This window comes from Staurois parvus, unplaced genomic scaffold (assembly GCF_062004578.1).
Source record: "Staurois parvus isolate SC_StPar_1 unplaced genomic scaffold, SC_StPar_1.0 ptg000357l, whole genome shotgun sequence".
Classification (NCBI taxonomy): Eukaryota; Metazoa; Chordata; class Amphibia; order Anura; family Ranidae; genus Staurois; species Staurois parvus.
This window is the reverse complement of record NW_028318153.1, coordinates 902,532-928,289: the sequence shown is the minus strand read 5'-3', so window position 1 is coordinate 928,289 and position 25,758 is coordinate 902,532. Positions and strand designations below refer to the sequence as shown.

General features: G+C 39.1%; 1 protein-coding gene across 4 annotated transcripts in view; it reads right to left on the bottom strand.

Annotated features, from left to right (window-relative positions):
- The window catches only part of ESRRG (estrogen related receptor gamma), a 1,108,989-nt gene that overhangs the window by 350,288 nt on the left and 732,943 nt on the right, over window positions 1-25,758 (bottom strand). For 3 of the 4 annotated variants that reach the window (XM_089684805.1, XM_089684808.1, XM_089684802.1), the window contains exon 6: window positions 17,533-17,547. The exons of the other annotated variant lie outside the window; for it this stretch is intronic. The gene's annotated coding sequence lies outside the window, so the exon portion shown is untranslated. The remainder of the gene's footprint in view (window positions 1-17,532; window positions 17,548-25,758) is intronic. 4 annotated transcript variants of the gene reach the window in all.

Below are 25,758 nucleotides of genomic sequence, written 5' to 3'. Positions count from 1 at the left end.
CTTCTTCTCATCCTTCTTCTCATCCTTCTCCTTCTTCTCATCCTTCTCCTTCTCCTTCTTCTCATCCTTCTCCTTCTTCTCATCCTTCTCCTTCTTCTCATCCTTCTCCTTCTCCTCCTTCTCCTTCTCCTTCTTCTCATCCTTCTCCTTCTTCTCATCCTTCTCCTTCTCCTTCTTCTCATCCTTCTCCTTCTCCTTCTCTTTCCTCATCTCCAAGGGCATTTAAATTAAAGGTACAGTATTCTGCACTAATTTAAAGGCTCTCTGAAGCCTAGAAACCCTTTTTATAAGTTAACTTTGTAGCGAATTAATTTGCATCGAATCGAATTTCTTCCTGGAATTCGCCGAATCAGCCGAATCGAATTTTTGAAAAATTCGCTCATCTCTAATCATTATCTTGGCATTACAACTTTGTGAGTTGTGCCTAAGGTCTTGTATTGTTGGTTTCTGACAACGTAAATACTTCCAGGACTTACACAAAGAGTGTTTTAGCTTGAATGGCCAGTATGCCTTGGCCATTTTTAATATTTGTAGGCCTTAGGGTTCACAAGGTCCTTAGGGTTTTTGGCATATCAACATGGACTGCTATTAAGGGCCCATTAAAGTATATGTAAATCCAAGAACAAAAGCATAATATATTGCAAGGTATTGTCCCTTAAAGATGGCACTGCATAACTTTTCTTTTTTTAGACAAAGTACTTTTTTACAGGTTGGTGAGTATGATACGTAAGCTTTGTCACCAAAACAAAAAATGTGTTACTGTCAAGACCATCAGGTAAAAGTAAAAGAGAAAAGGCCTGAAAACAAAGAAAATGAATGCAGCCACCATATCTAAAGACTGTAATATATAATATTTTTGTTTTAGGGTCTACAGTATATATGCTTTTTTATGGCCACTCAATATGTGTCCACTGACCAAAACACCTGATTTTTTCATAGTACCCCAAGACAACACATGCACTTAACAAAAATGTGTTCTGTCTTGTGGTGTGCTGGAAAAAAATAATTCAACTTTGCTTAAGATGTGTTTGTTTTGAATGAGTTTTTGCATTATTATGTCATTATAAATACTGTAAATGATCATGCACTCCATAGCGCATACACTGCACTCATTGTTGTACTGCACCTTATAATGCTACAATGATACATTCATCGGTCACTTTATTAGCTACACCTTGCTATTACTGGGTTTGACCCCCTTTTGCCTTCAGAACTGCTTTAATTCTAAGTAGCATATATTCAACAAGGTGTTGGAAACATTGCTCAGAGATTTTGGTCCATATTGACATGATAGCATCACGCAGTTGGTGCATATTTGTAGGTTGCACATCCATGATGCAAATCTCCCATTCCAAAGGTGCTCTATTGGATTGAGATCGGTGACTGTGGAGGCTATTGGAGTACAGTAAACTCATTGTCCTGTTCAAGAAACCAGTTTGAGATGATTTGAGCTTTGTGACATGGTGCATTATCCTGCTGGAAGTAGCCATCAGAAGATGGAGACACTATTGTCATAAAGGGAAGGACATGGTCAGCAACAATACTCAGGTAGGCCGTTGCATATAAACAATGCTCAAATGATACTAAAGGGTCCAAAGTGTGCCAAGAAAATATCCCCCACACCATTACACCGCCATCATCAGCCTGAACCATTGATACAAGGCAGGATGGATCCATGCTTTCATGTTTTTTAAGCCAAATTCTGACCCTACCATTTGAATGTCGCATCTGAAATCGAGACTCATCAGACCAGGCAACATTTTTCCAATCTTCTATTGTCCAATTTTGGTGAGCCTGGGCATATTGTAGCCTCTGTTTTCTGTTCTTAGCTGACAGGAGTGGCACCCGGTGTGGTCTTCTGCTGTTGTAGCCCATCTGCTTCAAGGTTTGACGTGTTGTGCATTCAAAAATGGTATTCTGCATAACTTGGTTGTAACGAGTGGTTATTTGAGTTACTTTTGCCTTTCTATCATCTTGAACCAGTCTGCCCATTCTCCTCTGACCTCTGACATCAACAAGGTATTTTCGTCCATACAACTGCTGCTCATTAGAAATTTTCTCTTTTTTTCGAACCATTCTCTGCAAACCCTAGAAATGGCTGTGTGTGAAAATCCCAGTTGATCAGCAGTTTTTGATATACTCAGACTAACCCATGTAGCGCCAACAACCATGCCACGTTCAGTCATTTAAGCCCCTTTCTTCCCAATTCTGATGCTCAGTTTGAACTTCAGCAAGTCATCTTCACCACGTCTAGATGCCTAAATGCATTGAGTTGCTGGCATATGATTGACTGATTAGTAATTTGTGTTACCAAGCAATTGAACAGGTGTACCTAATAAAGTGGTCAGTGAGTGTATGCACAATAAAGTTGTGTATAGAACAAAAAAGTGTTAAACCTTCTGTTCAGTTTTTACTCCTATCTTTGTCCTTGCTGGGGAGATTCACCCTTTCAATGTCTCCTGGTGAACATTGTCATGGGAATAGAAAATTAAAGAACATTTATAAGGTTGTTACTAAAGCAGGAAGAACCTTTTCCAATTGGGAAAATTCCTATTGTGCCTTTGGGACTAAAATTGAAGACAAATCTCCCCAACAGGACACAGTAAAAGGGGGATTACACCATTCCCTACTCTAGCTATGAGAAAATGCCTCTTGATAAAAATTTAAAGAACTAAAGAACTATTCCTTCAAAATGTTTGGCACGTTTGAAATAAAGCAGCATAAACTATTGTTACCGTTTTGATTTTTTTTTGTATAGCTATAGTTAGTTATAAACCAGGAATGCAGTTATGGACGAATATATTATTAGACTAACTTATAGAGCAGTTTTATTGAGTCTGACAATATTTATGGCATCTACTTTGTTCAGTTGTGCCTTTGGACTCTAGAAAGTATTATTGTATGTTTCGTATGACTTTTTTAAATTGTCTTCTGAAACTAAAAGAATAGGGCTTTTATTAGGCTTGTAAAAGGTAGAGTTTCTCATACTTACTTTTCCAGTGAATGAGTGAATTATTTGGAAAGGCTTGCAATACTTGGAATAATTACAATACTCTCTTCGTAAAGTATAATGAAATCCAATAGCACCCACAGAAATGACTGTCACAAAATCCGGCCAGCTTTAAGCATAGCAGGCATGTCTATAGAATCAAGACCCTTTATTGCCGTCTGCCAAGGCTAGGGAGGAAAGGCGCCCCTTCAGTTTGCATGAGTAGAAATATAGTTTGCATTGTCCAAGTAAAGGGAGGAAACAGAATTCATATATGTGTGAATGTAAAGATGTTGGCCTCGTCTGTCACAAACTGTGCATATATAGTCTCACCGACTTACTTAGAAATATATTTTATCAGCCAATACAGTAAATTTCACCCCAGCCAGCTGTGCCCTATAAACAGCCAAATGCCATGCAGTCCTGAAGAAATGCCAAGTGTCACATGATGTGTAAGTCATAACCATAGGTCCCATTGTCCCTCATTTGGAGGGACTGACCAATATTTTAAAATCAAATCCCTCTTTCCCTTTTTTCCTCTTCAATTGTCCCTCTTTTTGGACTGATGTACAGACTTGTACAGAAAAAATACAATTCAAATACAAAAAAGTGTCATACCACACATAAACTTTTAAGCAAGCCTCTAAATTATTGCATTTTTTCTTTGAAAAAACAGTAAAAATGAAAGTATTGGTGAAATAAAATAATTTGCGTATAAATCAAATAATTTTTTGATATTAATGCTTAATGGTCCATGTAATTTGTAAAGCGCAACTCCAATAAGGGCCACTGATATTTAAGCACTTTTTCCCTAAAAGTACAAAGGTTGCCGATTCTCGCAAACATCCAATTCACGCTGGCACCAATAAACAAGTAAAGGGATATCTTTTGCTATTCTATTGCTTGAAGTACTTTAACAGGAGAGGTGAACTTTGGCATGAGATACTTCAAAATGCTCAGCAGTTAGTAAGTAGAGGACATTCTTCTCTAACAGTAGTAGCTGATGACCATGGGGCAAGTCTTTGACAGGGGCGGACTGACCATTTGGAAACTGGGGCACTGCTCGAGGGCCGGGGTCAGTAGGGGGCCCCATGAGATGCCCCTGGTACCTTTTTCATAGGCTTTTTTTGAGTGTGGGCAAGGACACAGGGGTCCCATGAGTTGTCAGTCCGCCCCTGGTGTTTGAGTTGGATTCTGGTAACCTTGCCCCAATGCACTACTTCCGGTACCCAGTGCAGCTTCCAGTGCACTTCCCAGTAACAAGGATCATTTTAAGGGCCACTACTCACAAGTCTCCCGGACAGCTGCCACCTTCCAGCTTCCTCCAGACACGGTCCAGTGAGTAAGACAGTGCCTCTCAGGACCAGATCTCCTGTGGTGTGTCTCTGCAATCAGCTACAAACAAAGTCCAGTTCTGGCACTGGGGAATCCTCAAGAGAAGCTGTTCAGTCTATGAGCAGCCTGAGGGCGGCAGCCCTTTTGGCTCTGGAACCTTCCTGGAGAGAAGGAACCCTGATCTTTCCTATGTCAGCCAGTGGCAGCTGCGAGGGAAAAGAGGGAGCACACCAACAACAGCTACTAATGCCTAGAATGCTGACTTCACCCATACGCTTCAATGGCCCATCCATTGTCGGTGTTCCCTCCGCTTGCCTGGAGCCGGCGCTGGTTGACACAAGGGAACTGGACAACGTAACCAGACTAAAGCGGCCTGTATATATCTTTCTTACACAGATTATTTCACATAGGTGTTAGGAAGGAAGAGGGGCAGTTTTAAAGTTTGTTAGGTGTAAGCTTGAATTTCACTTTAAGATGCTAACCTATTAAGACGAGTTTGATCACTGAGCTATGTTTAGAACCGAGTGTGCGTTCTCCCTTGAAATGGAAAATGAGAATGCTTGTCCTAGTGTACAGATCTATTGTGCGTCATGATGACTATGTTGTGTCTCAACCCCTTCTTGACTCAACGCACACACCTTGAATCTCCATATGCATCCTGTCCATTGATCTTTTGCAAGTTACCAAAGGAAAGCCTACTATATGATATTTTAGTGATTGGGTTTACATCAACTTTAGAGTAATTCTAAAGGCTTATTTTTTTTATAGAAAAAATAACAAACATGTCATACTTACCTGCTCAGTGCAGGGGTTTTCCACAGAGCAACCCAGATCCTCCTCTTCTCAGGTCCCAAGTTGGTGCTCCTGGCCCCTCTCTCCTGTCGGACGCCCCCACAGCAAGAAGTTGGCTGTGGGGCACCCGCAGCTCTGTGTGTCCATTCATACACGGAGCCCTGCCCCCTTCTTCTCATTGGCTGTGATTGACAGCAATAGGAGCCAATGGCTCCGGCTTCTGTCTCAGCCAACGAAAAGAACGAGTCCCGGGATTGCTGAAACTCCAGTGCACATCACTGGATTGAGAGGGGGCTTAAGTGAATATTGGGGGGGGCTGGAGGAGATGTTGCACAGAGCATGTTTTTTACCTTTATGCATAGAATGCAAGAAGGTAAAAAACCTTGAGTCTTTAGAATCACTTTAAAGAGGAACCGATTTCTGAACGCTTTGCTCAAAAAAAGTAGACAGAGGGCAAAGGATGAGTCACCAATACAGCTTGCAGCTGACCTTTCCTCATTGCTGAATTACCATGCCTTGTTCTGCACTGTGTCTCCATGTGGAGGTGGCCATCTTGATAAAGGCAGGTATTTGCTTCCTCATGTCAGAGACTTCTGCAAGTAAGCAACAGAATAGTGATACCACCAAATATTCTTCCAAATCCACAGAGGCAGTGCCTTAGATCTCATACTGCAGATACAGTATATAGAGCTATAAGGCTATAGGCACAAGAGTGCCTAGGCACCCTCACATACCAGGAAAAGCAATGCTATTTTTTGAAAGAAATTCTAATTAAAAAGGTTGATTCTTCAGAGTACTGATTAGGTACAATTAACATTTCTAAATGTTCCCCATAACATAGAAAATCTTCACTTTTTAAGTTCATGTCCACTTTAATGGCATAGCCTCCTTGACACTACTGCAGAAGGACAAATACAAAATAATGCATACAATTACATGAGACAAGAGCCTTGGAAAACCTTTAACTAATTTCCTGAGATTATTAGATGATTATTTTGCATATTAACAGTTCTACAAACTAACTTTATATGGAGAATTTGGAAAAAATAGCCAGCTTGAAGTAGATGACAGATTTTAGCCCTCCGGGGATTTGGACTTATGCTGCCCACTGGAGAAAATAAAACTCCCCGCTGCTTCATTACAAGACAAAGCAATAAACAGAAATGTAACACTGAAGGGAAATTTGCGTGAAACAGCCATAAATAGAGTGTGAGCACAGCTTGGCCAAAAGTACATTTTCAATATAAACATAAAGTTAAATGGGGAAACAGCACACCCACTCAAAATGCGTGTTTCAAATTAGCTGGCAAGCCAAGGAGCGCAGATAAGAATCTGTTCGCCGACAGTCAGGCACAACAAATAAAGAAGCTCTATAAACAAACGGCCACGGCTTTCCATAAGGGGATATATTCATATCACAGTCTGGGATGTTGTTCTCATTTTCTGACTTCTGCCTTCTGGCATCTCTCTCAGACACATGACAATTTGATTTTTCAATGGAGCCTGGGGTAGGCTGTGTCATCATCAATTAGCACAAGTGCATCGCGGGAGCTGCGTTGCATCACCGAGGCCGAATTTGGATGCAAATCTCTGCTTGCCACTGTGACACTTTTCCAGGAGAATTACATTATATTAGGGATAGAACACAATCAGAAAAGGAAAAAACTATTTGTATCACTCTTTTTATCTTCATGATGCTGGCTTAAGTAACACAAGTGACTTAAAGATGATGCCTTGGGTGAAAGATCAGAGAGAGAATACCACCACATGCATTGGATACTTTATTAAAAGAGCATCGTTGTTCTTTTTTATTTTGTTTTTTTGTTAATTAAATTTTTTCCTTAGGTTGTTTTTTTTTTTCATTTAAATTTTTTTAGGTAGTCATTTTTAGTAGACCGTTTATTGCAATCTTTTTATCAATCATCAGATCTTTTTTTGGTGTTCTGAGTATACTTTGTCTTAAATAAATATTTTGAAATTAAATAATAACCAAATTAAAGTAGATATAAACCTTAATTGGATGCCATTTAAAGCAGTATTAAACCCAAAATGAACATACACTATATTGTCAAAAGTATTGGGACGCCTGCCTTTACACGCACATGAACGTTAATGGCATCCCAGTTTTAGTCAGTAGGGTTCAGTATTGACTTGGCCCACCCTTTGCAGCTACAACAGCCTCAACTCTTCTGGGAAGGCTGTCCACAAGGTTTAGGAGTGTGTCTATGGGAATGTTTGACCATTCTTCCAGAAACACATTTGTCAGGTCAGGCACGGAGGTTGGATGAGAAGGCCTGGCTCACAGTCTCCACTCTAATTCATCCCAAAGGTGTTCTAGTAGGTTGAGATCAGGACTCTGTGCAGGCAAATCATGTTCGTCCACCCTAAACTCGCTCATTCATGTCTTTATGGACCTTGCTTTGTGCACTGGTGTACAGTCATGTTGGAACAGGAAGGGGCCATTCCCAAGCTGTTCCAACAAAGTTGGGAGCATGAAATTGTCCAAAATGTCTTGGTATGCTTATGCCTTAAGGGTTCCCTTCACTGGAACTAAGGGGCCAAGCCCAACCCATGAAAAATAACCCCACACCATAATCCCCCCTCCACCAAGCTTTACACTTGGCACAATGCAGTCAGGCAAGTACCATTCTCCTGGCAATTGCCAAACCCAGACAACTCCATAGCATTGCCAGACAGAGAAGCGTGATTTATCACTCCAGAGAACACGTCTCCACTGCTCTATAGTCCAGTGGCGTCGTGCTTTACACCACTGCATCCGACATTTTGCATTGCACTTGGTGATGTAAGGCTTGGATGCAGCTGCTCAGCCATGGAAACCCATTCCATGAAGCTCTCTACGCACTGTTGTTGTGCTAATCTGAAGGCCACATGAAGTTTGGAGGTCTTTAGCTATTGACTCTGCAGACAGTTGATGACTTCTGCGCACTGTGCGCTTTAGCATGCGCTGACCCCGCTCTGTCATTTTACGTGGCCTACCACTTTGTGGCTGAGTTTCTATTGCTCCCAGTTGCTTCCATTTTGTTATAATACCACTAACAGTTGGTCGTGGAATATTTAGTAACAAGGAAATGTCACGGATGGACTTATTGCACAGGTTGCAACTTATCACGGTACCACGCTTGAGTTCACTGAGCTCCTGAGAGCGACCCATTCTATCACAAATGTTTGTAGAAGCAGTCTGCATGACTAGGTGCTTGATTTTATACACCCGTGGCCATGGAGGTGATTGGAACACCTGAATCCAATGATTTGGAGGGCTGGCCCAATACGTTTGGCAATATAGTGTATATATATTGCAGCATACCAATTCTTAGATGTGATGGCTGGATTATTTTTTTGTTTTTAATTATTTTTTCCTTCATTTTCACTTGATCTTGCCAGTAAGTCTGTTGTTTTTTAAAGACCAAGCTGGCCTGAGAGGTTGGGATAAACCATTTACCACTGACAGCAGTGCTTATAATGATCAGCTTTTATTTATGTAAATCATTTATTCCAAAGGAAAAACAACTGTCTGCTGTAACTGCTTATAAAGTGTTAGCTGTTTTGGCTTCAATTTGTTAGAGTATCTGGAGTCTTCTAGTACATCTAACACGCCCCTTGACCCTCTGAATGACAATGCTGCTCTCTGCTGTGCCCCTTATTCTCCTTTATCCAGAATGGGGGCACTCTAATGCAGGAGGTATGTTACTGGCCAGATCACTAGGTGAAAACAGAGGAAAAAAGCCTAAAAAAGAAAACTAATGCAACCGCCACAACTAATGATTTGTAAGCTACAATATATTACATTTTTGATTCAATACCGCTTTAGTTTTTTAAAACTCTTTGTATCATAAACAGTTTCCATTTTATTTTTACAAAAAGTGTTTTTCATCTTTTCTCATAATTGATTCACATTGCTGCTGATCTCCTCCAGCCTCTTTGATCCACTGCCTGTCTACATGAGCTTGTTTCAGTGAACGCTGCACATTGCTGCTCTGAATCGGATTTGTGATAGTGACAACACCTGCTTCCAGTCCCCACCAGGGGGGGCATGTGACAGGGTGACAACGCAGAAGTACAACTGAGAGATAGTGGTCACTCCATAACAGGAAGTTTCTGCATAAAGACCTAAATGGCAGGATCACCAGTTATTATTTTGTTGAAAGTTGCATATTTAAGAAGACAAAGCAAAAAGGCGGAAATGACAATAACATCTAAAGCTTATATAATATTTTTCTAGAGAATTGGTCCTAAGGCCCTTGACCTAAGCTCCAGTTAGGAACTGTGGAACACCTCCAGCTTTCCAGAAGGCAGTGCACACATCTTAGTGGCTGAAAAGGAGGTGTGTACACTGCATTCTGGAATGCCAGAAATTTCTATTTTATATTTTTATACCAGTTTCACATTAAATCACCGGTCACACCGCTGCAATTTAAAATCATGCGATTTGTATGCAATTCCAGTGCGATTTCAGGTGCGATTTCTGTAGACTTTATTGCTACTTGTGAAGATTTTCAACAATTTCTTGCAATTTGCAGTGCGATTTCCATTATATTCTATGCATGTGAAATTGTGACAAAACTGCAGAAAAAGTTATGCAAGAACTACTTTAGAAATCACGCTGCAGCAAATCGCACATGTTAAGACACTGACATTCACATTCATTAGATGCGATTTCAGGTGTGATTTCAATTCCCAAAATCGCACCTGAAATAGCACCGATGTGACCGGGCTATAAATGTCCAAAGATCTGCAAATCAACTGTGCAGAAGCTGCTCAAGGTCAGACCGAATGACTCTGGAAAATGCAAAGACTCCACCCAGAGACACAAATATTACTCTGCAACAATAATCTCAATGGTGGTGAAAATCGGCAGAAACAAGTGCCTTTAATTTTTAAAGAATTTCTGTATTTACAGATGTGTTCCTTTAGACAGTATGTGTACATTCTAAAATAAAGAAAATTATGAAATGTTTTCAAGAGTTTTTGTTTAATCCAATAAACATACTATATATATATATATATATATATATATATATAGTTATATACAAATTGAGATCTTTGTTCATTTTTTTTATTGTTATGATGTTACTATTATGTCATGGACAAATCATTTTTAAGAATTACAAATTAGTGAGATACCAATTTTAAACATATCTAAAACAAAGTTTCAATTCTCTTTTTATTAAACCCACTAAAATTACACAGAAATTTCATTTCTATAGATTGTTAAATCATTAAGTCTATTGATTGATAGTTAGTCCAACTAATTTAGAGTTTACAGAGAGATAAGCCACACACTTTCTGATGTTCTACATATTGCTAAAATGGTGATAAGTGAACGGTTGAAAATGCAATTATTTTTTTAGTCAAGCTTTTCAAGCAACTCTTTAGCAAGCTATAAGTTATTAAGTCAAAGCAAAACTTTACAGCAGGAAACATAAGGTGTTGCAATGATCAGATTTCACCTACTGCATTGCAGGAATCCTCTTCAAGTCACCCATAAAAATTCTGGAAAATCCTATTCAAATACTAACTTTTTGAAAGTCCATACAGGCATATGTTTAAAACCCCAGAAATACACACTGTTATTAATTTTTATCTTGTGAACTGACAGCACACGGCATTTTTGTGGACTGAGTGGTGTAAGCCCTGCCCAGTGTCTTTTGCTAAACGACTCAATTTCTCCTACTATCTTTAATCTCTAAAACATAGGTACTAATTGACTCTTGGATAAGAAATAGGAGGGCTAAATAGAGTAACACAGGGAGTGGGCACAGGAGACAGGATCACTCTGAATGGCTGACAAGATGGACTTTTGTTTTCTAATTAATAAAACAAATATAACACAATATGTTCAATAGTATATTTAAGAGACTAAATAAGGCAAATAAAAAAAGTTCATTGTTGAAGAATATGTAAACCCAATATTTCAAATTCCTGATATGTGCCTGCTCTACCATGTACATTTATAAATGTGTATCCTGTTCTCTTTGTATTGTATCCTTTGTGTGAAATCCCTGGTGTTCCTGTCAGTCCCTCTGCTTTCCTATCAAAAACTGACTACACTAGGCAGGAGAGCACAGTGTGGTCAGTTCTTTAGCTGTGCTGGAACTCAGCCTGCTCTCCTCCAGTGATCATACTTGTCCTGACACCCCCCCCCCTCCACAGAGCCATTCACTAGGAAGTTCAGTGTGCTGCTGTTTTTCCTCCCCCAGCTCTCTCAGCAGCTGAGAATTGAGGGTATTTGATCACTTATAAAAAAAGGTATTATTAATATTTTTTTTATATCTATACACAAATGTTTTCCCTTTCATTTCTATTTTAAACTGAATGAGTTGTTTTCTAAGGTGAGGGCTTACATATACTTTAAGGTTCACACACATTTTAAGATTCCATAGGCTAAGATCAGTTTTTCTCTTTGAATCATGCCAAAATGTTTAAAATATTCTAGTGACTGCTTTAAGAGAAGCTAAAGATCTATCAAATGATAAAAACTATGCAATCCCTGTTGCTTTGTCTATGCCCCAGAAATAGGGCCCTTTCACACTCATCAGTTTTTGATCAGTTTTTCCGTAAAAAAAAGTGGACGAAAAATGCATCCCTTGAAATCCCATGGAACTCTTCACACTGGTCAGTTATGTTTCAATTGCGTTTTTAAAAGTCCTGCTCACTGTATTTTTGGTGCATGTTACAAAAAATGCACCAAAAATTCACCTTCCCATTGAAATTAATGGAAAAAGCAGCAAAAAATTTTTGGTGCCTTTTTTGAGTCGTATTTTTCACAGGTGCAGGCAACCAGAAAACCTACCAGGAACGCATCAAAAACGCAGAAATACGCAGTGCAAGAGTAGTATGAAAGCAGCCATATGTACAACTGTTTCTCAGGTGGTTCTGCCATGGGTGCTTTTTTTTTTTAAATATTACACAAGTAATGGGTCAAGCCACAAACTCCTCCTCTTTTACCAGCACCTTTACAAAAAATAGACAGAATACAGAAAATAAAGTACATTTATAAAGTAGCATTTAGTGAACCCACAAGTACTAAAATTATACTTATATGTTGAAATTTTCTAAGCATCAAATACAACTCTCTATATAAAAATGTCATTTTTAATATACTGGAACTGTTTCTGAAGCATTGTATGCAATGTGTGGATGCATTACTGCAGACATCAGGGATTTATATTAAGGCTCCATGCACACTAGCGCTTCTTTTTAAGCTCCAAAAGCTAAATAGTGTTCTCCTGTGTCCATGCACACTACTTTAGGCTATTAGCATTTTTGAGCTTTGGCGTCTAGCAGAAAAAAAAATGTTTTTGTAGAGTTTTTTGAAGCGTTTTTCCAGCAGAAAAAAAACCCTAAACGCTCCTAACAGCTTTTTCTAGCATTTTAATTTCTTTCCTCTATATGTACTGTAAAAACGCTAATAAAACACTAACGCTCCTAAATGCTCCTAAACACTTCTGAACACTACTAATATCTCTATTACCAGCAGTTTTTATCCAGCATTTTTTCCAGCATTTTGTGAGCTTAAAAAAAAAATGCTAGTGTGCGTGGAACCTAAAAATTACAATGAAAAAGTAAAAATGTAATTATTGCTTAGAGTTTACAATCTCTGTTCTTAAGGTGTCTATAAACATAGATAAACATGCTCTGGCCATTGAATGGATTGGGTGAACCTCTCTCACCTACGGTGCCAATTAGGATATACCAGTGGTTTTTAACTTATGAGCTAAAAGGGGACTCAAATGTGGCCTCTGACATCACCAACGCCCGCACATAATGTTCAATATAAGTAATGCTTGAGAGGTCTGTCAGAAACTTCAGACCTATTAGAGAAAGAGGAAGTCAAAGAGTGTGGACATGCAACATTTTTGGCTGGGGATATGCTGCAGAAGACAATATGAAAATGTTACGTGTGGCTAATAGAGATGAATGCTATTACCCTAATCACTGTTCCCACTACAGACTTCTGAGGTCCAAGGGCCACACATCATATTCCAAAGGGCTAAATTCGGCCACAGGTTGGGCACCAGATGGATATACAATCAACTCTATAGGTTTGAAAACCATATCTGATTGCTGCAATGAACTTTTGTTTAAAACCTTTCCCACCATCTCCTTCTTCAGGCACTTGAGTATGTAGAAGGTGAAAATGAAGATGTTTAGAACATTGGTTCAGACATTTCTTTGGGTGCCTTCCAAAAATAAGACCATTATGGGTTTGAGGTAAGGAGCAGCTCAAGAGGCACGGACAATATTTCCTTAATAGATAAGGTACAGCTGTTGTGAGAGAACATGTAAGCTGCCATTGTTGCTGCCATATGAGAAATGTAAGGTGTTGTTCTCACCAGGGAAGGAAGGCACGTCATCAATAAAATTATAACCAGAAATCCCCCTCTCGGTTTTTCTTGTGTATACCCATGTGAGATATTCCTTGTCACTTCCTGTACTGCAGAAATTTCCTTTAAAGCCCACCTTAAAGACAAAATAACCTGTACCTACTGTAAAGTTGGTATACATTCCCCACCATGCTGGCTTTATTCTACGTGAGGCATACTTGCTTGTTTTCATGGTGGGGTTAGTAGAGCTCCCACTGTACTTACAGTCTGGTCATATGTAGCACTGTAGGACTCATAGACCACAATGCTAGACGTCAACATTGTAACGTAGTGTCTACTTCCCCCTTTCCTCTAGGCCATTCATAAAACATACAGGCCTGTGATTGGCCATGAGAATGGAGAGGTTGAAACACAACCACGGTGCCAAAGACCTGCAGCATATACACCTGAGCAGGCCAGAAGTACAGCAGGAAACTCTAATAATCTCAGAATGTAAACATTTTTGCCAGGAGTAGTATAAACCCAGCATGGTTAGAGAGGGGGGGGGGGGTATTGCTTTTCTGGCAACAAAATGCATACCTGCTTTAACCTGTGTAAATTTATTGTGCCATGAGTTGGGCTTTAAGGACCCCCACCCCCCAAAACAGGAAGTGATGAGAATCTCTCAGATGGAGCTATATGAGACAAAAACACATTTTTTATTAGAGAGGGGGGACTTCTGATTATAATTTTAATAATTTACATTGTAATTATGTATATACCACACCTGTGGACTCCCACTAGAAGCTGGAAGTTACTATAGTAGATTCCACTGCTCCAGGTAGCTCCACTAGCTTCCAGGTCCAGTACTGAGTAGCTGCCCACCTGCATTGTGAACAAAGGAGGTTGCCCGCTCTACATCTTCTCAATGAATGCAAAGCGTTCTCTGATTGGATAAGGTAAAGAGGCGGGGAATAGGTCCCGCACTCCATCTTGGCCAATCAGAGAATGTGTTGCCTTCATTGAGAAATGCAAAGCATTCTCTGAAAGGAAGGCCCAGAGTTATGAAGCATCTTTAAGAATAGGGCCTGCATGACAGGGTGGAAGGGGAACCAGGCAGCGCAGAGTGAAGATTTTTGAAGATACACGAAAGGAGGGGTACTCATGTGATTGGCTGATGTGACAGGGTGAGGGAAAGTAGTGCAGGAGATTAGACTACAGAGAGGAGCTGTAACAGTCAGAGTTTGGAAGCCACCAGATGATCATCCCTCCCTCCCTGGGGCCTGGTTAGGGTGGGTCTTCCAGTGATATGATGGGCGGTTGGGTATCATTGAATGGGTGTTAAAATCGGTGTTGTGGAATAAAAGTGGGGACCCATCTGTTGGTATAATATCTGCTGTTTGACTATCATCCAACAATAGGGACCAGGTACTGGTAGACCTGTAAAGTGTCTGAGGGCAATTGGGAATGTGCCCGAGGTGGTGTCTTTCAGCTTGGGGCATATATATATTTAGCAAAATAGTGCCACAGAACAGGTTGGTTTATGGTGTTTCAAGGACTTCCTAACATATTCTGACTGTAACGTTAAATGTGTTAGTTATTGTTATGTTGTTTAATAAAAAGCTTCACGGCCATTTAACTCCACTTTGTGTTAAGCATTTTATTTTAGTTAGGTGGGAGTGGAGCTTTGGGGTATGCTAGTGTTTTGGAGGATGGGGGTTACCTCTGAACTACCTTAGCCTAGAACCCAGAAGATAGTGGAGACCAGTGGAGTAGCAATGTCTACTATAGCAATTTCCAGCTTCTATAAGGATCCTACAGGTATGGTATATTAATAGATACATTGAGCCAAGCTGGACCAATATAACTATGTAAAAATATCCACAACTGGATCTGTTTTGTAAGGTCACAGATGGCAATAAAAATACCTTGACCAAAGATCTAACCTGTTCTGAACAAAAGGAAATAAAAAGTCTAGACTTGAGTTGAGCTATTAATTTCATAGTTTTATTACCCAATTATCTATCTATCTATCTATCTATCTATCTATCTATCTATCTATCTATCTCTCTATTTATCTCTTTCTCAATTATTAAATTATCAATCTACTGTATATATCTATTTATCTTATTAGTAAATTTAAGAACAACAATGCTCCTTCGCAGATTGAAACATGGGTAATGCAATAAGCTTGCATTGTTCCTTGTTTTAGATGTAGGCTGAGAAATAGCCATGTCAGGTGCAGCAGGACACGTCATAACCTATGACCACTGCCGCATAGCTGGCCTGTCATATGTCTTAGGTCTGTCTGGTGCTTAGCACAGGCACCTGTTAAAACCAGTTTTGTGAAACCTGTTCTGCATTTGTCTAGATGAATTGTGGGCATCCCAGAGGCCTGCCTGAATACAAAGTGATTAGACGGGAAGGAAAAAAAAAAAAGAAAAAAAAAAAGAGAGTGTGTTTGGCAACAAGCACAGCGGGGAGTACAGTGTGTATGGGTATACAGGAACACAATGTCTTCTTCATAACATTACTGAGGGAGCACACTGCTTAAATCTCTATGCTGTACAGATGAAAATGGGCTTCTTTGTTGTCAGCTGTTTAATAGCAGCTGTTTAATGTAATTCCAGATGATCCGCTTGAATAAAGTTGTCATTCTTGCCACTTGCTTTAATGTTAGAAAGCTTGTTGGAGGGGTTTCTTTGTTAAAGGAAAAACTTTACTATACTTTAAGCCCAGATTCAGACTCTCAATAAACATAAATACTCAGAATATCCGATTAAGAGGGGGAAATGCCCTGATAAAAAAAATATATATATATATATATATATATATATATATATATATATATATATATATATATTGGGGTTTTTTTTCTTTTTTTTTTCCTTTTTTTTTTTCCGTATTTCTTATTATTGCTGTATTTGATCAATCTAGCTGCATGCATTTGCATCTGAAAAGTTTTATGCACAATAACTAAAATTATAATACTAAGATAAATAAATAGATAGATGAAGAGATATAGGAGAGAGATAAAGTAACCACATAAATGGATAGACAGACAGATACAGGAAAGAGAGATAGATAGATAGATAGATAGATAGATTAATAAACTGGATATGAGATATAAATAGAATATAAATCAATTATGTATTGATGAGATCTATAAATAGATAAGTAGACTATAAGTCGATAGATCGCTACATAGAAGTTATTTGATGTCACTAAATCATAATATTACCAGATAGATAGATAGTTAGATAGATCAATAAGCTGGATATGAGATAGAGCTATAAATAGAATATAAATCAATTACAAGTTACATGATCTCAACAAATCATACTACAAGACAGACAGATAGCTAAATACATATGATATAAATAGACAGATAAGAAATAGATCAAGAAATATAAGATAGATAGATAGATAGATAGATAGATAGATAGATAGATAGATAGATCGATCTATAAATAGATACATAGACTATAACTCAATAGATAACTACATATAAGTTACATGAAGTTACCAAATTATAATAATACAAGATAGATAGATAGATAGATAGATAGATAGATAGATAGATAGATAGATAGATCAATAAAACACAGATAGATATGAGATAGATCTATAAATAGATACATAGACTATAACACAATAGATAACTACATATAAGTTACATGAAGTTACCAAATTATAATAATACAAGATAGAAGATAGATAGATAGATAGATAGATAGATAGATAGATCAATAAAACACAGATAGATCTATAAATAGATAAACTATAAATCAATAGATCACTACCTATAAGTTACATGAAGTTACCAAATCATAATACAAGATAGACAGATCGATCAATAAAACACAGGTAGATCTGAGAGAGATATATAAATAGATAAATATAATACAAATCGATAGATCACTACATACAAGTTACATGATATCAACAAATCATAATACAAGATAGACAGCTAGATAGATACATTTATATGATACAGACAGCCAATAGATACATATGAAATAGATCAATAGATAGATCACCACATTCAAGTTACCTGCCGTCACCAAATAGTAATTAAATTTCAAAACTTACTTGGAAAGTGTTCCACTGAAAACAAAAAAGAATACAGGGAAGAATATTAGAATGTTTAAAATAACATGCAAATTCCTAGATTGTAAGCTCGTAAGAGTAGGGCCCTCTTACCCCTCGTACGTTGTTTGTTGTTGTTGTACTGTGCCATGTATTGTCCCCCCTATTGTACAGCGCTGAGCAAACCCTTTGGCGCTATATAAACTCGTAGTAATAATAATAATAATAATAATAATTCATATATTACTTTTATACAATAATTTGCTCTGAGACCTCTAGTATATGTCCTAGTCCTATATGTTACTGCAGAGGGTATATTTCATACAATTTATACCTCATTCCAAAAAAATAGGCCGTTTTCAAAGTTATGATGATTTTTTTATTTGCTATTAGGAGTGTTACTTTCAGCAAAGGTAGCCAATGACAGCCAAAAACGACAGTCATGTGGATGAAAACGTATGACACATGCATTATATCTTAGTCAAGGTCTGTGGTTTTTGTACGTGCGTGAGTCTGTCTGTCTTTCTGTCAATCATCTGTCCATCTGTCTGCCTACTTCCTAGGTAAACCTGCAGTTTCAGACTACAAGAAATATAAAATGTTACATATTTATTTATTGTACTGCAATCAATATTACATTTTCTTACGCACGTATACACATTTCACTAAGCCATCGCATGCAAATCGCTATATCCAGAAAGTGTGGAGCAGCATGTGATTTTTCCTTACGTTATTTAGCCACAACATATGGATAATATTTTGTCATGTTTTGACAGCTTTGCATGCTGAGAACAATCATGTGCAGCCCGCTATTCCTTTCGTGCTCAACAGAGGGCAGTAATGTCTCTGATCTGGCCGCTCACATCCTCAGTCTACATTTAAATGCTCGTCGGTGATTCAAAGCGTACGCACAAATAAGGGATGTTTGATTTCTCTATCCCCAAATTCTGACAGGGGGAAAAAATGTTTTGTATCCGTGGAATATCAACACGCTGTTTACCACTTTGATCTGTGTTTTTGTTTATTCCATTTTTAAATGTTTGATGAAAGGAAAAAAGGAATTCTTTAATTGACATGAAAAAGCAGAGCAGGTGATAGTTCTACATTACCTCCCATTTCACATGCTATTGCTTGTTTCTTTGATAAGATATCAGGTTAAAGATGTCAGTAAAGCAAAATTAAGTTCCCATCGTTATGGTGTTTAATTATATCTTTTTATCTGGATTTTGTTTGTTTAACGACAGCAACGTTCAAGGATTTTGTTTGTTTATCAACAGCAACTTTCAAGGACTATCCTTAAAGATATCCATAATTACAATTAAATGTGTATAGACAGGCAATTTGTAGGTGTTACTAAAATGAGCACTCTTATTGAAGCTGTGTATAAAAATGAACCCAAGATCAATATAAAAGACATAAATAATGCATCTTTGGATTAATTAATATAACATTATATGAATCTCAAAAGCAAGCAGTGTAGGTATTTGCATTTGATCTGATATCAGCCTCTTGTAAGTCCAAGTACAGCAGGGCTCAGACTGGGAGAGGGAGAAGCAGCACAGGGGAGCCAGCCAATTGTGCTGCAGTAGTCATGCGCATGGAGAATGCTGATAAGTGGAGAGAGTAGAGTAACAGATATGAGCTCATTAGTCTGCTGCTTCTTCTTTCACTGTCCAGTCACAGGCTGGAGGAGGGATAATATTGGTAAGAGTAACTTAACCACTACAGCTCCAGAAGATTTTACCCCCTTCATGACCAGATCATTGTTTGCTACACCACACTAGTGCTAGTTTAACTGGTTATTGTGCGGACATGCAACGCTGTACCTAAACTAAATTGATATTTTATTTTCACACAAACAGAGATTTCTTTTGGTGGTATTTGATCATCACTGGGTTTTATTAGTTTTTATTATATAAATGAAAAAGGAATGAAAATTTTGGGGAAAAAAACTTTTTTTCCCCCTTTTTGCTATATCGGCTGCCAGACTCATTCACCTTTCCAACCGCTCCGTCTCCGCCACCCCCCTCTGCCAATCCCTCCACTGGCTTCCGATTGCGCAACGGATCAAATTCAAAATCCTAATGCTGACGTACAAACCCGTCCACCATACTGCCCCGAACTACATCACTGACCTAATATCCAAGTACCGCCCAGCACGCACACTCCGCTCCTCACATGACCTCCTTCTCTCTAGTTCCCTGGTCTCCTCCTCCCATGCCCACCTCCAGGACTTCTCCAGGGTGTCACCGATCCTCTGGAACTCCCTGCCCCAACACATCAGCATATCACCTACTCTCCTCTCCTTTAGGCGCACCCTGAAAACCCATCTGTTCAGGGAAGCCTACCCCACCCCCTGCTAACTTGCCGACCTCCTCCACTCTTCCTACCACTCCATCCCCCACAGCTATCTCCTCCTGTGCCACCATCCCCTCCCTCCTAGATTGTAAGCTCAAAAGAGCAGGGCCCTCGATCCCCTCATGTTTTGCATTGTACTGGTATTGTTCTGTCACATGTTCTGTCCCCTTTTGTAAAGTACAGCGCTGAGCGAACTATTGGCGCTTTATAAATACTGTATAATAATAATATAATAATAATATAACATATCCAATAAAAAAATCAAATGTCTTCATAAATGTAACCCAAAATGTATTCTGCTACATGTCTTTGGTATTGATTGGTTTGCGTGAGAGTTATAGTGCCTACAAACGATGGTATATATATATATATATATATATATATACAGTGGGGATCGAAAGTTTGGGTACCCCAGCTAAAAATTTGTATTAATGTGCATAAAGAAGCCAAGGAAAGATGGAAAAATCTCCAAAAGGCATCAAATTACAGATTAGACATTCTTATAATATGTCAACAAAAGTTAGATTTTATTTCCATCATTTACACTTTCAAAATAACAGAAAACAAAAAAATGGCGTCTGCAAAAGTTTGGGCACCCTGCAGAATTTATAGCATGCACTGCCCCCTTTGCAAAGCTGAGACCTGCCAGTGTCATGGATTGTTCTCAATCATCGTCTGGGAAGACCAGGTGATGTCAATCTCAAAGGTTTTAAATGCCCAGACTCATCTGACCTTGCCCCAACAATCAGCACCATGGGTTCTTCTAAGCAGTTGTCTAGAAAACTGAAACTGAAAATAGTTGACGCTCACAAAGCTAGAGAAGGCTATAAGAAGATAGCAAAGCGTTTTCAGATGTTAATATCCTCTGTTCGGAATGTAATTAAGAAATGGCAGTCATCAGGAACAGTGGAAGTTAAAGCAAGATCTGGAAGACCAAGAAAAATATCAGACAGAACAGCTCGCAGGATTGTGAGAAAAACAATTCAAAACCCACGTTTGACTGCACGATCCCTCCAGAAAGATCTGGCAGACACTGGAGTTGTGGTACACTATTCCACTATAAAGAGATACTTGTACAAATATGGTCTTCATGGAAGAGTCATCAGAAGAAAACCTCTTCTACGTCCTCACCACAAAAATCATTGTTTGAACTTTGCAAATGAACATATAGACAAGCCTGATGCATTTTGGAAACAAGTTCTGTGGACCCATGAGGTTAAAATTGAACTTTTTGGCCGAAATGAGCAAAGGTACGTTTGGAGAAGAAGGGGCACATAATTTAATGAAAAGAACCTCTGTCCAACTGTTAAGCATGGGGTTGGATCAATCATGCTTTGGGGTTGTGTTGCAGCCAGTGGCACAGGGAACATCTCACGAGTAGAAGGAAAAATGGATTTAATAAAATTTCAGCAAATTTTGGATGGTAACTTGATGCCATCTGTGAAAAAGCTGAAGTTAAAGAGAGGATGGCTTCTACAAATGGATAATGATCCTAAACACACCTCGAAATCCACGGGGGATTACATCAAGAGGCGTAAACTGAAGGTTTTGCCATGGCCTTCACAATCTCCTGACCTCAACATAATTGAAAATCTATGGACAGACCTTAAAAGAGCAGTGCGTGACAGACAGCCCAGAGATCTCAAAGAACTGGAAGACTTTTGTAAGGAAGAATGGGCAAAGATACCTCAAACAAGAATTGAAAGACTCTTGGCTGGCTACAAAAAGCATTTACAAGCTGTGATACTTGCCAAAGGGGGCAGTACAAGATATTAACTCTGCAGGGTGCCCGAACTTTTGCAGACGCCATTTTTTTGTTTTCTGTTATTTTGAAAGTGTAAATGATGGAAATAAAATCTAACTTTTGTTGACATATTATAAGAATGTCTAATCTGTAATTTGATGCCTTTTGGAGATTTTTCCATATTTCCTTGGCTTCTTTATGCACATTAATACAAATTTTTAGCTGGGGTGCCCAAACTTTCGATCCCCACTGTACATACACACACATTCTGGAAATTTGTTTTATACTATTAATGGCAATAATCAGCGAGGTACAGGTACGATATATTGGTAAGAGTAACTAACTAAAAGCTGAAGTTTAGTTATTTATTTATTTTTTGCTATGCAGCACCAGGGGCATAACTAAGGTCGGCCATACATGGGTCGATTTTCAACAGATTTTTCATTTGAAAATCAGACCTAAGAATAATCGGCTGATTTTCGCTGTTAGTGGGGCAATGGCACCAGACGATTTTCGTGGTTCATCCCCACTTCGTTTATCGTGCATGCTGGAAAATTAATGAAAAACGACCGATTTTCGAAATCATTGGTGGCACCAACGGATTACAGAATGAATGACGTTTTACATTTTTGATCGAAAAATCGTTCGGAATTCAACTAATGTTTGGCCTGCTTTACACTATATTGCTAAAAGTATTGGGATACCTCTCCAAATCATTGGATTTAGGTGTTCCAACCCCCTCCATGGCCACAGGTGTATAAAATCAAGCACCTAGGCATGCAGACTGCTTCTACAAACAGTTGTGAAAGAGAGGTTTACGCTCAGGAGCTCAGTGAATTCAAGCGTGGTACCGTGATAGGTTGCTATCTGTGCAATAAGTTCATCCGTGAAATTTCCTTGCTACTAAATATTCCACGATCAACTGTTAGTGGTATTATAACAAAGTGGAAGCAACTGGGAACAACAACAACTCAGCCACAACATGGTAGACCACGGAAAATGATAGAGAAGCAGTCAGTCTGTCATTGGGCACACTTCATTAGAGGTACTGTAAGTTATGTCCCTGGTGCTGTATAGCAAAAAATAAATGAATAAATAAACTTAAACTTTAAGATACTCTTACCAATATCATACCTGTACATCGCTGGCCTTAGCCGGGTACAGGGTTCACACACAAGCCCCGCCTGTTGGCTCCTGCCCACTGGCCCCCGCTGCGATTGTACAATAGCAGGAGTTATTTAGCAGGTCCCGGCCATTGATTCATGGTCGTGACCTACTGTCCAATCCCAGCCCAGAGCCCTGTATTGACAATCAATTTTTTTATACACCTGTGGCCATGGAGGTGATTGGAATACCTGAATTCAATGATTTGGCAATATAGTGTGTGTGTATACATATATATATATATATATATATATATATATATATATATATATGTGCTATTTAATTTGGGTTGGCAACATTAATATAATATAATATTAATAAAGAAATAGGAGCTGCAATGGCGTCCATTACTGTGGATCAACATTTATTTCAAAAAATCATAGCTGCTGACTCTCTGGGTTTGTCACCAGCAGAACATACCAGGCCAAGCCCCAGCTATATCCAATTTTTGGGAAGAATTTCTATTGCTCAGTTTCAGGTCACTGTGTACACTGTTAAGAGTTACCAAATATTGTAGTATGACCTTTTCTTTTTTTACATTTAGAGGATGTTTATTTACTGGATTTTAAAATTAAAATTGTCATCTTGGTGATGGGACTGTGACACCCAGATAAGCATGGTCAAACAGGCACAAAGGACCAAATACTGTCCCATCTTCTTTTGAAATACAACTATGCTGTTTCTGACTGTGGGTCACATAATGATGCAGTAAGGAACTGATTCCTAGGACATGAGCAGACATAAGAGGAGGCTAACCTAGTGCCAAGTGTTGAAATACAGTGTTAATGTATTTTGTGCAACAACTACATCAGTATTCAGTAGAGATATATTCTTCAACCAGTAGATGGCAGTGTTTATACGTTCCATTTCTCTGAAAAAAGTTTCCTGTTTCCTTCTTGCAGTGAAGCAGCAGAAAAACACATGTGGACTGAGCACTGTCTGTTCTGTAGGGCTATATACAGAATTTCTAACAGGTTATGGGCCCAGTCTTAGCAGACTACAGCAAATAAGTGCAGAATAAAAGAAAATGACCAGTAACACAGTTGCAACAAAGCTTTCATTTGCAAAATTGACAAACCAAAACTACTGGTCTTGGAAATTATAGATGAAAATGTTGCTAACAAGAACAGGTACGTGGAAATGTATAAATGAAGTCAGGCCAGAATACCTTTTAGGTGAGTAGATAAAGAAAGATCAGAAAGCTCAGAGCACAATCTCTCTTAGGATAGAAGAAGATCAAATTATTGTACATAAACGTAAGTGTCTGTTTTCTAGGGCTATATACAGTTTCTAAAACCAAGTCATATCTTAAAGTGGAGCTCCACCCAAAAGGGGAAGTTCCGCTTTAAGCCTTTGTCCCCCGTTCCCCATTAAGGATTGGCACCTTTGGGCAGCAAGTACCCCTATTTGACAGGTACCTGCTCCCACTTACACTGCGATCGCCTAGGCGATTGAAAGCGGAAGTTGTCCTCCCTCCCTCCCCGTAGTCTTCTGGGACATGTGACAGGTCCCAGAAGACTACGGGCCATTCACAAAGTGCAGCACTTCTCACGTATACGCAGTGGGCACCTGGCTGTGAAGCCACAAGTTGTCACAGCCGGGTACCCACGCTGAAGATGCTGGTGCCAGGGAGAGAAGACGGCCAGTGAAACCAGCGGTGGTAAGGACACCGCTGGAAAGAGGGACAGGTAAGTAACTGTATTTTAAAAGTCAGCAGCTACTGTTGTGCAGCTGCTGACTTTTTTTTTTCCGGTGGAACTCCGCTTTTATCCTATTATATTGAAGGGCATACCTGGGTGTTGCTTCATTGAAGAAACTGTCTGTCCATCTGACAGATACTGAAAGGGCAGTGATGGCAGGCACTATCTTTGACATTGAAGCTCGCTTTACATTGGCTGATGCTTTGCTAGGTAATGTGTACAGACAAAATAGTTGGGCCGGTAAGGATCAAATATTTTCCCTGCTGTGCTTCCCTTAATGCGGTGTTTCTCAACTCCAGTCCTCATGGACCCCCAACAGGTCATGTTTTCAGGATTTCCCTCAGATGAAACAGCTGTGGTAATTACTAAGGCAGTGAAACTGATCAAATCACCTGTGCAAAATAATGGAAATCCTGGAAACATGACCTGTTGGGGGTCCATGAGGACTGGAGTTGAGAAACACTGCCTTAATGTAAGGCAGTGCACTGACCACCAATGTCATTATTATATTGCAGCAGTAATGTTTTTCTCTATCCCTTTATCAAGACATAGTACTGGCTGGCTCCTCTGTATACTGCACATGCTTCATATTTTTTTCCTATGGGTAGCTGTACTCATGGTGGCCTTGTTTTTCCAACACATCCAATAGATGCTCCATTGGTTTGAGATCTAGAGAATTTGGAAGCTCAACACCTCAAACTCATTGTAGTGTTCCTCGAAACATTCTTGAATTCATCAGGCCAGACACCCTCCTCCATTGCTCCGTTGTCCAGTTCTTATGTTTGTGTGCCAATTGTAGGCTGTGGATATGCATCATCTAGGGTACTCTGACCAGTCAGCGGCTACGCAGCCTTATACACAACAAACTGCGATGCTCTGTATGTTCTGACACCTTTCTATCAGATCCAGTATGAACTTTTTCATCAATTTGAGATATAGTAGCTATTCTATTGAATTGGACTATATGGGCCAGCCTTTGCTCCCCACATGCAACAATGAGCCTTGGCAGCCCATGACCCTTTCATCATTTATTTATTTACTTCACTGGTTTTCAATCATAGCAACATAGAAGTGAAGGCAGAAAAAGACTGAGTGGTCCATCGAGTCTGCCTGTTTTTGTTTTTTCTTTTTGGGGGGGTTATGCTTCTTTTTTATTTTATTTTTTTTCTTTGTTAACTTTTTTTCTGAGTATAGGTCTATGTCACAAGCATGTTTGAAGCTATTTACTGTTGACTGGCTCACTTCCTCTGCTGGAAGTTTATT